Consider the following 15,945-nt stretch of genomic DNA (forward strand, 5'->3'; position numbering starts at 1 on the left):
TCAGAACAATTTTTGAATGTGATTTTTAAACAGTACTAAAGTTCTTTACCTAATACCATCCTGAAGCACCATGGTAAACTGCTCAAAATACTACGATGTGATTTTTTAAATGTCAAGAATGGTTATGATCAGTTTACAAAATAATCATATACTAAATGTATGGGTGTACATCATATAATTTGAATATGGTAACACTAATTAATAACTTTACACAAATTCAGATTCCTAGACTTATATTCTGAATCTAACAGTCACAAGACTAGTTGTAATTCATTAAAAGCACATAAAAATGTGTTTTTACAGTTTGTTTTGAGCAAAAAAATAGTTGTTTGGTTTACCTATTTTTAATAAGATCAGAAGCTGCCAACTACCCTTGTGGGAATGACTGTAAAAGAAGTACATTGTGACACTTCTCAACCAACAGTGTTTCTTTTTACAGAGGAGGATGTGGACTTTCAAACTGGTTCTTTCATTGAAGCATCATGGAAAGCCATTGACAACGAGTCATCTGTAGCTTACTGTCAGTGGGCTATTGGTAAGCAGCTGATTCTCTTAGTGGAAAGGTACTGACAGGTACAGAAATCATCTTGCCCAATTGAATTATAAAATGCTGACAGGCAGAAACACTTTGCCTTTCACTTGATATCTGTTGCAGTTCTGCTGGCAAAGAAAAACTTAAGTCTATTGTCCACAATTACGCCAAGCAAAAAGGGCAAAGTTCTGTTTCATCTGTTCGTGTCAACTGTGTTACAGGCTTTGCGCCAGGGTCAGGTGAAATTTCACCTTTCCAGAGAGCTCCTCAACCAACGTCCAATACATACACTATCACTGCTGATGTTAGTTTCTCTCTTAAAGACTTGAAGCTGCCCCAGACTCTCTATGTCTCTCTTCGCTGCTACAATAAAGCAGGCTTACCAGGATTTGGTCATACTGATGGACTCACCATTACACCTGATAATGAGGAGGCTAAGCTTGGAGGACTGCATCTCCTTGGTGATAGCATCACTGTGTATCCAGTGCGTGAAGCTTGTCAGGTGATGCAAAACCGCTTACGTATGAGCTGGGAAAACTTTGCCTCCCTGAATCCACTGGCTGGCTTTCAGGTATGCTGCTGTTTAACTTCTGTATAGTCTGAAATTTTGTCAGAAGCTGTGCACAGAGTCCAATTGTCTTGTTACTACAGTATTACCAACATCAGTCTGACAGAGACCAATCATCGTTACTATTGCCAACATCAGCCACTTTGGAATCCTCACAGATTCTTCCTCAATAATTTTTTTTACTTGTACTTTTCAAGTTGGGTAACAATATTTATATATTAATAAATAACTTTCACGAAGGTTGTACATATGCTAATACTGATTTATTTTATTAAGGATAAATAGCCGAAATTTAGACCAATGTACAAGTTTCTTGTAACATGGCTTTCCTCAAACAGCTCAAACAATTTTTTGTAACCAAAAGGCACATTTAATGAATGCTAGTCACACACTGTATCTTTGTAAGCCTGGAAAGATATTCATTAATTGTGAGCCTATTGTATCATCACCTGTTTCCTGAATATTTCTAGACTGGATTTGAGAACATTTTGTGCAGATTGAGCATTATTCCAACATTGACCAAGGCTCATATAAAACAAGCAAGTTTCCTTATCTGCTGGAGGCCACAAGGATCTCAGGACTTGCTCTCTCCAACAACACCTTGCACACATGGAGTGTATCACCTGTGGATACTTTTGGTTCTTTAGGCAAAGCCATCAACAAGTCTGTGCATGTGTCACTGAATGCACCGACAGTGAAAGGTTCTGTGATTATTTATTTCATTATAGGATCATTAATACGATATGCATAGGATATAAAGCACAAGCGTAAACCTTTAAAATGCTCAAGAAAAAGTAATACATATGATTAAACAGACAGTCGCACACTACATTCTGATGTTTTGGTCAGTGTACATAGTCCCATTAGGATATGATGAATCTAAACAATTCTCATACGATACTGGGCCTGCAAGATAATAATGAAACTGAATAATTCTTGTCACACAATCAACCTGAACAATCCCTGTCACATAGTGATAGTGGTCCCAGTATGGTGATGCTGGTGTAAGTAAACCTGTGGTGCTGCCAGTTGTATAAAAGTAGAACACATACAATTATATGCAGTACATAAAACTTGATAATGACAACTGTGTTAACTATGATATCTTGTATGCATAACAATAAAAGTCATTTAACGACCATTTTCTCAGACCATATGTCTGCTGTAAGCGATACATGACTGTACATGAACATTTAAAAAAAAATAAGCAAGCATAATTTTCTTTTGAAATATTCAAATGTTTAAAATATCAATGATAATTGCATTTGTGTTTCTGCAGATGGACAAGCAGTATTCAGCAAGAATGGATCCCATCTAACTCTTTCTTGGGAAAACCTTTTCAAATCTGATTGGCCAGTTCGTGACCTCACCTTTGAAGTCTCTGTTGGTTCAGTTAAGGGTGGTACCGACATACTCCACTGGCATAAAACCACTGACTCAAGTGTCATTGTGTCTTTCATGCCCAGAGTCATGACCTCCACTCTTTACTACATTGTAACTGCTATTGATCCTTGTGGCTATCACACCGCCAGCACAGGTTCTGTGGAAATGAATTAACATAAATATGTATGAGCTGTCTCTCTTGGTTTTGCAAGTGTTTATTGTTGTTTTTTATATTAAGCAGTCTATCCTACTTTCCAACCATAGTTCATAAGGTAAATACCATCAAGGCCAACACCCTGCAGGTTGATCCAGGATGTACAAAACTGATCTCAGCCATTACAATGACTGCTCGGCCATTGTGAATATAAAGCACAATGGGTGTAACACGTGTTGTGAGTGATACCACTAGTAGCAGCTTGAGAGTGAGAAGAGTCATTGCAGTACAGCCCTATCAATGTTTTCATCTTTTCCAGAGCATCATCAAATATTTTTTCAGCAGCCAGCTAGCCACATGACTTATCATGTTTCTAAAGCTGCTTTTGGCCAGGACACATTTTATTGATGACATGGTGAAGCAAATTAGTACTGCTTTGAACACACACACATCCACAGGAAAGAATCATACTTCACTTTAAAATGATCTCCCCACCCACTGACTTTAGCAGTCTACCCTAAAAAAATGTTTAGCTTTGGATTAGTGTGGTGCATGTTAAGGCATCAAACTTGGGTTTGTTAAATCATATTTTGTAAGAATTGGTGTTTATACTTTTGCAGTGCTATCCAATAGAATGTAAATAATGCAGTATTAAATAAATATGAGAATGAAATAACCTGCTTGTTTTAACTTTTTGATGGGAGATGTTAATTAAAGTGTCGCCAGTAAAATCGTAAAAATGTCCTTGGTAAGGAATCGTGACAACCTACTCCTACAAATATAACCTGTCGAGAGACAGGAGAGGAGATAACTGCTGTTTCTATGTCAGACGCTGCACAGGACACTTGTTATCTGCGCTTTGAGATCCACTCGACGGAAAGATAGAGGGTATTATTATTATTTTTTTTGTTGTAACAAAATCTGACCCGTTAATTGGGAAATCTCAATTACAATGTTAATTTTTTTTTCTAAAAAATATAAACAATGTAGGTAAATTGATCGTATTTATTTATCGTAGTATTTTTCTTTTCAAAAAGTAGACATACTTGGAGACAAATATACTATTAGAATTATTAAATTGTAAAGACCGGTTTGCTATAAGTTTTTGAAAGATCATTTCACCGGCGGAATGTTTTAAAACTAACTCATTGCTTCTTTGATAGACATACTTTTTATTTTATGAATTCGGACTTCTGGTTAACCTTCTGAACCATTTTACGAATGTTTCCCACTCATCTGGCTAAATGTGGAATTATATATCATATGTGTAGATATTATGCATGTGTGTGAGGTGGGGACAAGGGGTTAATAATGACCGGAAATAATGAGTATAAATTAGTAGGATGTTTTATCAATGGTATTTGATATCTCGTCGTGAGTATTAGGCAAACAGTTTAAACCCTTCTGGACCCTGATCACACCATTACAGTCAGATGAGAACAGAGAGAAATATTAGTTGCATTACTTAGGTATCGGGGCTCAAATGAACACAAAATAATTCGGTGTGACTGAGGTTATCAACAGTTTTGAAACCCATTAATTAAACAGCTGTCATGCTAATTTATATCACATCGGCGTTCTTATACAATAATAAACATGTCACTTCTCCGGCGACCCAAGCAGCCATAAACTATAAGGAGACATCGCAAATATTCTTCTTGATTTATGAGTGGGTTTTCTCTCTCCGAGCCACACGCAGCGGCGAGGCTCCTCCAGAACTCATCTACTCCACAGGCTGGGTTTAAACCCTCGACGCACACGAGAACATGTTTGCTTAAAAATCCGCAAATTAAAAAAAATTAATTATTAAGGTAAGATATGGAAGACATAGTATATAAAAATATTAAGTTTTAGTAGAGGTCAGGCTTCTTTATTTATTTACATTGTGTCCAGAAATATAGATATAAATAAATGGAACTGAAGAATGGCTTTGTGTTTTAAGTGTGAGTTAGTTTACATGTTTTACAGCTCTGTGTTTGATTGGGATAGGTTGAGTCAGGGAAAAGAAGATCAAAATAATGTATTCTTCGAGAACTAATGGTTGGTCTGTGTAAAAATATATTGTTAAAGAAAGAAATGCCAGTATAAAAAAAGCCCCTAAACCTACGTACACTCTCCCTCCTCCTCCTCCCAAAGAAAGTTCACAGTTACAAAAGTAACAAAATGTTACCAATAGTTGCAATACAGAGCTACAGCTACACAGACAATCATGCACAGCGAAGATGACAGACATTCACATCAGAATCGCTGCAGCGACCGCAGCAATGGCCGAGCAGAATCTGATGCAGCAACAACATAGGGTTCGCCACCCAGTGCAAGCTGTACACATCATCCCTCACAGTCCTCATCCTCCTGTGTTGCGTGAACTCTGCTCACCGATACCAACAGCATTCGAAACCAAGTGCTTGAGAAAACTGCTCCGAGTCTCCTACAGGACCACAAACCAAGGATGTTGTACAGAAGGCAGTTGCCATGCACGTGGGACCCAGGAAACCCTTCTGGCAACAATGAAATGGCGCAGGCTGGTCTGGTTCGGCCATGTCGCCCGGCAAGAGGTCTAGCAATTACAGCAACAGTTTCATTTTATACAGTTCAACAGATTTCATTATGTCAAACATTTGAAATGAGATTGTCTCTATTGTCGCAAGTTGAAACGGCCAACACAAGTTAAAAACACGATTATAAAAATAGTTTCATTCAGATGTTGAAATACTGAACAACACATATGAAGGAGACACAATTGTTTGTGGAAGAAACGCACAGATTTTTGGGAAAGTGAGTCGTAAATCATCCTGCGACTGTCCGGAGTAAATCACACAAAGTAGAGTCGGCCTGCACTTTGTGTTGGAGCAGTTGCTTGCTGAAACATTTAAAATAACCGTCGTCAATGGCTCTGCAAACTCCTCCGTCGCCAGACCCCAGGGACCCCACAGACCATTGAACATGAGTCGATGGCGAGTGTTGTCGTAGTTTATCGCAGAAACATTATTTGTAGATACACCCTGTATGTGTGACTGGACTTCTCCCTCCCTCTCTCTCTCTCTTTGTTACTTATTTTTTTATTTTTTTATTTTTTATTTTATTTTTATTTTTTTGGCGCAGGTGGGGGAGTGTTTTGGCTACAACTGATGCCAACAGGCAGGATTCAGTCCTGTTATGTACAGACTATAAAATATAGAAAAATTCCTGTGTATATGAATTAATGAAGTTTTAGTTATCGGATTTGAATGTGTCATGTTAGTTTTGAGAGAAACAGTTAAATAAAACAACAGAGACTTACCAGCAGTTATTGTGATGATGAACAATATGTATGCAGTGAGTCATACAGATGTTATCACATTGTATTTCATCGTCTTCCCCCAGTTTCTTGATTGCTGTTGCGGTCTTCCGGAGAGTCGGATTTCTTCCCCGACATACGATGACTATTATCGTTAACCAAACGTTTTGATCACAGAAGTACATCCGGTCCGTGAGCTGTGCCAGGAGACCGCTATTTATTCCTGTGAACACCGGTTATAAAACAGGATTTTTTTTTTTTTTTTTTGTTACTTTTCATGCTCTAGGAAGATTGATTTTCGATATGTTTACTTCTCTGAAATAAATAAATAAAATCTATGTGTCTCTGTCCTAAAAAGATTTCAATGAACTTGGTCACCCTGTCCGTTTGTTTGTAGTCCTTTTAACAAACTGACAGCTTTGAGGTAAAACACAACGAATACTTTTAAAACATATTTCATAGTGTGTTCATACCCGTTGAGTTTGTTTTTTTTAAATGTGCATACTTGTCAATGTTTCGTACATTGACGATGTTCTAATCTCTTTCTTTTTTCAGCCTGACACTCTTCTTGATGTAGGACAGAACTAAGGGTCAAAAGATCATAGTGTAAGGCTGCTACTCTTTCTTAGAGAAAGATCTTAAAATACACTCACACGCAAAAAAATAAATAAATAAAATAAATAAAACATTTTTACAGAGAATAAGATGACCTTCCCCAAAAGGCCAGCTCCGCGGCACAAGAGAAACCGACTGCTGCTGTTGGTGTGAAAAGTAAAATATAAACAAAATATCAAATCCTTCCCAGGACTTGAGACTTTCTGTCAGAGTTCACCAATGGTAACACTAAATAGCTGTAAAAAATACATATACATATTCATCGGTAAGGTGTTTCAATGGAAACAATTTTTTTAAAGAAAATTATTGTAATATCCAGTGCTATAGTCTAGAGGCTGAACAGAAACTTTATTTTGTAGGCCGCCCTCTCTTCAATTTGAAGCCTGACAGCTACTTTAAATGGTTCCTTAGCCATTTAGTGTCCAGAATTATAATTTTGAAATTAGGATGTAGATGCTGATATAATTAAGATATTATATTTTTTCTATGAAACTTACAATGATATTTCTTCTCAATTAAATTGCGGCTGAATATTTTACAGATTGGTATTCTAGAGACATTTATGTAATTTTTAAATATCTAAATATATATATATATGTATATGCAAATATGAAACCTGTAGAATGGGCCATTTCCGTTGTCAGTGTCTAACCAATTTAAAATATCAGTTTGAAGATTGAAATGCAGTTACAGAGATTGAGATCGCCCCCTTATGACCTGAATGTATTTACATAACAAAGAACACTGAAGTGTTTTTAAATGTTCAATTACCATAAATGCAGCTTAATGGCTGGTGCTATCACTGCATACTCAGAAACATATGTTCGCAAATGTTCTTCATTAAAAAATTTTCGGAAGAAACCGTTTTCCGCAAACGTTTTAATGCTTGATAAAGTTTTCTAAGTGGTTTTCGTTTCCCTGGGTATTTATTAACAGTTTCAAATAACACCTTTCTCAACTTTCCACAATTACCTTTTAAAATGAATTTCATAGACTTAGAATATCACGAATAATAATAATAATAATAATAATAATAATAATAATAATAATAATAATAATAATAATAATATAATAATAATAATAATAATAATAATAATAATAATAATAATAATAATAATGTTTGTGAGATAGCTTGTCTTTTGGGTCAGAACATCACAGATATACCTAGTTTTAAAATAAAATATAAATCCACGAATTTAAAGTCAATCATTTCTCGGTCATGATGTCATCCAGCAATGAGGAACTTTATCAGATAAGAAAATGGAGTCGTGGGGTGGAGAAAAAAGTCCTGTAAAATATACGAACCCTTGAATTACTCGAGAGAAGATAGAGAGAGAGAATGTACATTCCTGTATGCAGTGTATGTCTACCCGTGAGATCGAATCGTGTGAACGGACCACCGATCGACCTGCCAGCCACGACGCATGCGTGAAGGATTTACACCCGCTCCAAGGGGGGCGGTGTCGCGGGTGTGCGCAGTAAATTGCGCTCGTTGACTGAGTTGTAAAACTTGACCAGACATGGAGTGGTCATTAAGTCGGTCGGCGAGGCACGCGAATGTTTGCTTACTACATGGCAGATCGAAAACTGAGGCAGGGACTTGCAGCATGGGGAGCCAGACACGGCCTTCCTACCCCTGCCCTGCTTTGTTCCTACTCCACCCATCCACCCCGAAAAAAGCGGGTACAGCTTTGATTTTTGCGAGGCTTACAAAGCAAATACAAATTTATGAAAAAGAGAACTGGTGGGTGCTGACAGCGGAGGGATTTGCTAAATAGAGCTTTGGGCGAGTTTTCTGATTTTCTTGTGATTTCTGGAGTTTCACCAACTTTCAAAGTTTAAAAAAAATCTTCATTATTACCCATGTTTTGTTTTCATTTATATATATATACAAGAAAGACAACAAGGCATAAAGAAGACAAAAGAAATGATATTTGATCTCCAGTAACCGACTACTTCCATGCAGCATCCACTCATCATTGAGTAGCATGACCGTTGCACAAACGGCGCGCACGTGCTGGACTTGACTGACAACACGTTTACACTCTCAGCTCCACAGTTTCAGCTTCATTGACATAGATGAGGAGCGATTTGAATTTTTTAAAGTCTGACAAAGTCGCCTTCACATTGGCTTGCTCTTGCTGAAGCAATATTTTAGTAAAGTAACAGAAACAAAGCAAAACAATGAAAATGAAGCCTGAGTAACGGCTCAGGGTGTCTGGTGCAGTCTGTGTGGCACCAGGGTTCACTGGCTCACAAAATATTTGTCGGCTGATATCATCGTCAACACCCTTCTTCCCGGGTGTGGATAGCTAGACAGGGTGTGGTGGCAGGGTGGTTTGAGACAATAAAGCTCTTTGCATTCATTTGAACCGTAGATGTACATTAACTGAATTACATATTAATCAGCACAACCATCAGGATAATATAATAATCAATTCTAAGGACTTTTAATACTAAAAAACAATATTCATTGATTAATTTTCACTAATTAAAATTAATTAATTGGCGGAATTATTTGTTTGAATATTTAATTTTAGTTATTTAAATTACATACGGACAGAGTCTTCTTAATGCTAACAAGATTGTTTCCCCTTAGTGCGAGAGAAAGTGTGTGCGTGTGTCTGTGCGTGTGTGCTCTGGTAGTAAAATAAAAGTATTGTTATCTATCTATCGTCACAAAGTAAATAAAATCTGATTTGGATAACACATCACGGTGAGTTATAAAGGCAGTAGACAAAACATTACTCTGCACATTTCTGTTTCTGCAAAGGATTCATTCCACTAGTAAAAATATTTATTGTCCTACAGCTTTGGAGACACTAATTAACCTTCGTCTTGCCCACAGTGCTAAACTTCACAGTGCTTACCAACTGTTATTTCGGAACCAATGCCTGATGATGTAACACGCATCGTTCACACAAAGGTGGCAAGAGCTTGGAGCTTGCAATGAATGTGAACAATTGTTCTGCTGACTTTCATACCCAGGATATGATGTTGGCATCTACCTGACTGAATACTGGTCATTATCTGAAATCCTGATATAAAATGTTAACCGTATACTGCTGAGTTCGCTGTCAGCATCAAACTTTCTCGTTCTGTTGCTGCAACTACTTTTTAAAAAAATTTACAACAATGTATAACATAACAGATATTTTCCCCAAATCTCTGTACATTCATATTTCTCAGTAAAAGCAATTAACCAAGTGGCTAATTACCTGACCCCCTCCCCAGCTTCCGCTCTAACCACTGCGCATGCGCTGAATAACTGACGAAATATTCTCATTTGTGAGACAAAAGCCTGCTCGCCAAGTAAAACTGTTCATGAAAGGGGGCTTTGTGAATCAGGGGGCCAAATCTTGCAGTCGGTGGTACTAAAAAGACAGTAAACACCTTGACAAGCAATGCGCCGTTTGTGGCCAGAGCCTGGCAAACTGGCATCAAAGTCGGGCTCTCGCACTTTATCATCATTCAAACAGACCGAGCGCCGGCGAGTCAACATGGAGCTGCTCGGGCCCTCCACTCGTCGTCCTCGGCTCTTTTCGCGGGCTGGTCGCCGCCATGCAGATAACGATACCTGTGTTTTGCCTCCACACCACCACCACGCCCACCACCACCACCACTACCACCTCTCCACCCACGGGCTGCTCGCGAGAGACTGAGACACCATCGCCTTTTGAGGGGAAAGTGCGTTATCCACTTCGCACAAGTTTGTCAGATTTTTCTTGTTTGCGCCTTGCGTGGGCAACGTGGCGGTAACGTGGAGGTGACGTGATGTCGACGTTGAATGGCGGCCGAGTATCAGCAGGCTCGCCGCTCCTTACGTCTTGGCCTTTGTCCGCCGGACGCCGTACCTGCCTGCTTTACCTTTGAGGATGCCGATGACGCGCTCTCACCTTTGATCTTCTCGTCTTAGAAGTCAGGCGACAGGGCTGCGCCACTGTCATCGATGTCCTGGCCGCTGAAGCAAGGAACGGTCTTAGTCGTCTGTTGTTGAGGTAATCGCCGATGTTGGACAACGAGTGACCCGTTTTGTAATCGGATAATCGGTAGCTGTTGATAAAAGATGAAAGCGTCGACCAAGGATGAGGAGAGGTAATCAAGATAATGATGATATGATGGCGAGTGTGGTGATAAAATCCAGCTTCGCCCTCACTTACCTGTCTGAGCTACTGACACCTTATCACCTGAGTCGGTCTCTTCCATCTGCTTTTGTTGCTCTCCTCTCCGCATCCAGACAGGAGAAGCATGGCGCACGCCCTTTGCACTCCTCTGGACCACACTTGGGAACACCCAACCCCTTTCTCAACTGTGTCTTCATTCGAAGCTGTCCCTTCCGGCCTCAAGACCCACCTCTGTGAGAAATATCTTTTGTAATCAAGCGAAGTCTTTTGCTTTACTCCTCAGTTCTTCATCTTCATTCGGGTACTGCCCTTCAAGTTTGTCCTGATGTAATCTGTTCGCTGCTCCTTGTGATTTTATTGTTAGTTTACTTATTTATTAATGTACTTATTTAGTTATAAAGTGCAATCCCTGACCAGTTAGGACAATACAATATGTTTACATGGCAGGGAAAGTTGAGAAAGCCCGGCCAAGACGGTGTAATTGCTGTTAGTGTGGATGCTCCTCCTGTGACATAACGCGGCACCCCGGGTGTCGACTCTTAGAAGTGTCGGCGGTTACTTTTCACGGGCTCGTCTCTGTCGCTGGCCCGACTGCCGATAACATTATCGTCACACCAACGGCTCCATGTGCCTGTACTGTCCCATCTTCCTCACTGGACACTTAAGTAGGAGTGGAGTGTGTTTGTGTGGGTGGGTGGGTGGGTGAATAGGTGGGAGGGACACGGCCAACTCTTTGACCTTTCGCTCTGTCCTGTACAGGACTGACTGCCAGTTCCATCATCAGTTTGCTTGTGAAAATGTTGCTGTCAAATATATTTTACCATTTTACAAGATACACAGTCTGAATGTTCATAGCTATTTTTTTAAAATGCAAATATCTCAAACAACTCAAATTATTACTTAGAGGTGTACTCATATATATATATAATTTGAATGAAAAAAAAAAGAAAAAATTCCCCATAGTTTATCTTTACCTTGTAACCTGACTTAATGCATGTAAATATTTTGGTTGACTTTCTGGAAAAGCAAATGAAGAAGGGGGTATCAAGTTTGGATTAATAATAATAATAAACTCAGGATTTGTATAGAGCATACTACCGGTTATAATAAGGTGACCAGACGTCCCGCTTTTGACCTCGTGTCCCGCCTGCTAATCGGGCTGGACGCCCAATGTCCCGCTTTCTGGCTTTCTGGCAAGTCCATCAAATGTCCCAGTTGTCTTTAAAAATCACTTTTTTCGGCGTTCTTTGACGGTGACGACACCATCATCGGCACGTGTCCCGCTTTCGCCCTCGAAATGTCTGGTCACCTTAGTTATAATCTTAGCTCTTGAGACAAAGAGACACAAACAACATACGAAGGACGGAAGGATGAGCAACAGTACTGATGACTAATAAAAGACAAAATCAGAAAACGAAAAAAAGCAGTCGGGTAACAAGAACCGAGGGTATGTGATTCTTCTGAGTAGGGAAGTAGCCACTAGTCCAAAAAAGAAAGGCAAACAGAAAACTGGTTCGCCATTGGGGAGCTGTACAATCGAGCAACCACCAACATGTCAGCCATGGTAAAATATATTCATTCCGGTGGATTTGTCACTCAGTGCTTCCTTTCTGGGCCTCAGTCTCTCCAGACAGTGTCTGAGGATGGTGTGAGAACGTTTTGCTGGGTCTCGTGGTCAAATTAGAACAGATTGCTCCATGTTACTGGTGTCTGAAGAGGTTCTTGTAGTGTTTGAATGGGTTCTTGGGTCTCAGAGGGACATCCTGGTTCTCAGAGGGTGGTCTTGAGGGTCCACTAAAGGTGTGCGTTGTCGTCAGTTTGTATATTTCAGCTGTTTTCTTAGTAACTAAGTTTTCTCAGTTTTAAACATCCCCACGAACGCATGCTTTGCGCCCAGTACTTGTTTGAAATAGTGCAAGGGGCATTAGGGCAAAGGCCAGCTCACACCTCCTCAAAATACTTTGAGGCAGTTTGGGTATGAGGACCTTGTCCATCCACCTCACTACAAGGTCCTGCCATCCTGGGCCTCTGAAATAAGCACGGAATGCCTGAAGTTCAATCTTCGAGGTCTAGGTGTATGTAAAGATGCAAAAGAAGTGTGAACTGCGACCAGCTGCCCTCGGTGCGGAGGACGTCCATAAACTTATAGACAGCTTTATTAACTTTGTTTGTTTAAAGAGAGTTTCTTGCATACATACACTAAGAAAATGTGGATTTTTGACGATAAATATTTAGTGAAACTGTAAAGAGGTGCCTATGCGTCTAACTAATATAGACCATGTAAGAGCATATTCATCTGTGTGCATATGTCTTTGTGACATATAGAAAAAAAAGTCTTTCATTTGGACGACTCCTTCGCTTGATGTTTCTTGATAACTTCTTACTCCAACTTTCCTCCCATCAAAATTCACACCATTTCCTCTCCACACCCCATGTCACCATCCAGTACTATGTGCACAAGACGCCAGACACTACCTGTAACCTTTGGTCCCATGACCTCCCATGACCAGGGAGACTATCCCTGTGTGGCTGAAGGGCCGCGGTTCACACCCAGGGTATGTGTTAGTCTTGCTCTTGCCGCGCAGGGCACCGTCTGGCTCAAGGAGTTCGACTGGAGGGCCGTAAAAACCCGCCGCTGGCATACAAGTGCCTCACAGGAACCATAAAACCATAAAACTGCAGCATGAGTAGGCTCCCTTGCACGGCCAAGAAGATCAGCCTCTCCACTTCCGGCCCTCTTGCGCCGCGCCATACTTCCAGCGGTTTCTCGCGGCGTTACGTGTTTGAAAGATGGCGTCCTGCCGCCGGTAAGTTATGGGGGCTCTCGAAACTCCAAGTGACATCTACAGGAGGCGAGGGTTTCATGCAGTCACCTCCAAGCTCGGCGACCGCTGATCGTGCGAGTTCCTCGAAACATCAGCTTCACGGAGACCGGATCCTACGAGAGGTGCACGTGGCTAGGAAGGCCTGGGAATCTCGTCACCTAGGTACTCGTGGTCCTCCGTCTACGTGTGGAAGGGAATGTAGATGGCGAAAGAGGGATGTGGGTCGTTGGATGGGGTGGGTGGTGAACAAGGGTCACGTGGCTCACACAAGAGGGCGTTCGTGCTGCTTTCGTATGACGAGGCCTTCATAAGCCCAGAAAGAGCTGGACCGTGTTTGAATTGTCATCCTTAAAGCATATTCTTTCTTAAAGACATAGTAGGGTAGACATTTTTTTCCAATTATTGTGAAATGCTCATTGCCTTTTCCTGTCAGCTGTAGTTCGCATACCGAGTGTGTCTCAGTCTCTACTCAATCACATCTTGATGTAATTTCAAAGATAAGAAAAAATGGAAATCATATGACTATACATATGCTTGCCTTACAATTGTGCCCATTACCCACCCCATCCTCTTGCTTGTTCATTCTTCCAACCGTAAACTGTATAGGACATTAAAACACACCAACAAGCTACTGTCATCCACTTTATCTTTTATTACCGTTAACTTCCTTGTTAATTACAAACAGGTGTCACTGCTCGCACTCACTCACTCACCCTTCCATCCCACCCTTACCCACATCAACATAAGTGGAGAAATAAACAGAATGAATCTTAGAAAAATGCAAACATGTCAACACGCATCAGTAATTTTGCACATGTCAAACCGGAAAGGAATTATTGCCACAAAATCTGTACAATATGACAGCTTAGCGTGGATTTCGAAGCCAGTATACATGACCAAACAACGGCTGCCTTGTCTCGCTTATACACATATTAGAAAACAACAATCAAATGTTTGCATGAAGGATGCCTGTGTATTCCTTCCTGTGATAAACTTAGCACAAAAGCTCAATTTTTCCTGCAAAATAAATAAAAAATATCCCTACCAAAAAAAAAACAAAAACAAAAACAAACAAACAAACAAACAACAAGCAAAAACAAAAAACAACTAAACAAACAAAACAAAACTTAATGAAAAAATTCATAGAACCCACTGACCTCAAGACCTCCATCACCCCTAACGGTAAATTTGACTGTTTATGGCGACTTAGGCCTTGCCGTGTCAGTGACCTCAGAAATTCCTGCTCACATTCTATATATATATATAAAACTATATAAAGCACATAAGCTATGTGGCAGATAAAGAGCTTTCTCGTAACCGTGAGAGGATGGCTAGAAAATGTCGCGGTATTTTCTCCTTCATTGTCCATCTTCTACAACAGACCGGAAGTAATGGCCAGAATGACAGGACTGAGCGGTTGTCAAAAAGTCAGCGACAGGCTACAAGTTTTCCATGCAAGCGCCTGAACAACTACACTGGCATCATTGAAGTTTAGTCTGTTCAGGTCCACGACAAGACACTAGTGCAGCTGCCACCTGTGAGTTTTTCTAAAAAAAACAACACAAAAACAAAACAAACAAAACAAAACCAAAAAGACCCAAAACAAAAACAAAAACGAAAAAAAAGACAAAAAATAAAAAACAAAAAAACAAACAGAAAAAAGCTCTAAGATTCAGTTTAGAACTCAGTAGCGCTCAGCTCTCGCTGTACCTCTCATTGACACCCTTCCCCGCCCTTGTACATGGTGCAGTTTTTTTTTTTCAAGATTGTTTAAAGGGCCGCTGTAAATCTGCCAGCATTCTAGCACCTGATTCCGACAATAACCTTGTCATATTCAACCTTGCTTATCAGGAGAAACGACTTCAACTGTGTCCTGAAAGTGGGTTTGTTTTTTGTTTTTTTTGTATTTTTTTTTTACTTCTTAAATTTCATGTGTCGCACTCTCACAAAAATTGTATTCATGTCTTCACAGATATCCTCTAATCAAGAAAAATTGTGTTATGAGAAATATTCTGGTTGTGCAAGGGCCATTCGTATTCGTAAACAATTGTAAATTTGAAACGTTTCCGTTGAAGACTGGAAAACCTGTCTCTGCCTGCATTTCTGTCTACTTGTATCTACGTTGTTATGTCTACCTGTAAGCCTACCTGTATACCTCTCTACCTGTCATCTATCTATCTATGTATCTGCCTACCCACCTGTCTGTGAAACTGTTTACTGCCCTAAAAAAGAAGTCGTGTGATGGAGGTAGGTAGATGTGGCATGCCATCTGTCCCTCCGGAGGTGGCGGGATGCAAGTGTGTAACTGAAGCCACACGAAAGGAAAGAAGTCAGTGATTAGACAAAACTTTATTCCGTGAGTCCAACAAGCGCATCTTGGGTAATGTAGAAAACAATGAAATGTTTTTAGTCTGAAGCCACTGCGCCGTCCAAAGCCTTAAGTCTGACAACAAATATAATAACCAAG

This window comes from Pomacea canaliculata, linkage group LG3 (assembly GCF_003073045.1).
Source record: "Pomacea canaliculata isolate SZHN2017 linkage group LG3, ASM307304v1, whole genome shotgun sequence".
NCBI lineage: Eukaryota > Metazoa > Mollusca > Gastropoda > Architaenioglossa > Ampullariidae > Pomacea > Pomacea canaliculata.